Below are 1,208 nucleotides of genomic sequence, written 5' to 3' on the forward strand. Positions count from 1 at the left end.
ATATTATGCCGCTGGTCTTGATTGTGCTGGGTCCACAATATGCCCACAGCGGGGGCGCTCCCCGGCTCAGGGCCCCGCGCCTCCAGGGAGGCTGCGTACCTGTGAGCTGCTCCCGGCGGCCGTGAAGCTGGCGGCTTGTGAAGGCGGCGTTTTCCTGTCCAGAAGGGACTCTCTGCCTCTTCCACCTCAGTTAGGATTGTCTGTTGTTGCAGGAGTTCCTCTCATCCAGTTTTCAGTTCTGTCAAAAATATGGAACGCTTCACGAATTTGCGTGTCATCCTTGCGCAGGGGCCATGCTAATCTTCTCTGTATCGTTCCAATTTTAGTATATGTGCTGCCAAAGCGAGCACAAGACTGTCCATTTTCAATAGCAGCTTATCCTGAAGTGAGCATGATAATTACAGTTATGACTGAGTACATTCTGAGAGGAAATGACCAAATGGAACCAGACAGTAAAATGACTGGAGGCGTTGTTGCAGGAAGGTCATCTGCTGACGATAGGCTTTTTGAACCCATAAATTCTGAGCAATGTTCCTGGTATCTGGCTCCAGCCTAGTTAAAAGGGGCCCCACAAAGAACAGGATGAGATGCCCCTGAACAACCTGTGAATTCTTCTGTCAGATCAAAACAGGTGACTTCTCTGTGGGAATGAGCAGAGTTCCCGAACTCCTCAGGGACTGGGTGGAACAAATGCTTGGAGTGACTTGTTTATGGTCAGCCTCGCATTCTGTTAAGGAAGCTTGGGGGAAATGGATGGTGTTTCCTCTGTGAAGCTTAATTTGCCTCTATATCCTGATGACTACTATGTTTATTTTTTATTCCTTGTCCTCTATTGAGTGTTTTACACAAAAATATTTTTGTGTTTTGAATCTCAAGCAGAAATTACCTAAAACTAATTATCTCCTGTCACCCCAAACTTGCTTCTCTCTGATGTTCTGTATCCCAATGAGGCACCATCATTCAATCAATTTGTTGATTCAGAAACCTGAGAGAATTTGTTTGTTTCCCCCCCTCCATATGCCTACATTCAATCACAAAGTCTTGTACATTCTGAGTCCAATATTTATCTCCTATTTCTCTTCATTTTCATTGTCAGTACTTCTGTTTCAAGCTACTAACTCATACATTTATTTTACAATAGTACTCCTGTGATAGCTAATTTTGTGTGTCATCTTGGCAAGGGAATGGTGATCAGTTGTTTGGTCAAA

At 44.5% G+C, this 1,208-nt stretch overlaps 1 non-coding gene across 1 annotated transcript; it reads right to left on the minus strand.

Moving 5' to 3' along the window:
* Positions 1 to 243: 243 nt before the first annotated feature.
* On the minus strand, positions 244 to 350 carry LOC147916574 (U6 spliceosomal RNA). The gene has a single exon (XR_015552821.1). It is a non-coding gene; the product is annotated as a U6 spliceosomal RNA (small nuclear RNA).
* Positions 351 to 1,208: the final 858 nt, after the last annotated feature.

This window comes from Ceratotherium simum, chromosome 7 (assembly GCF_057802395.1).
Source record: "Ceratotherium simum simum isolate JZ-2026a chromosome 7, ASM5780239v1, whole genome shotgun sequence".
NCBI lineage: Eukaryota > Metazoa > Chordata > Mammalia > Perissodactyla > Rhinocerotidae > Ceratotherium > Ceratotherium simum.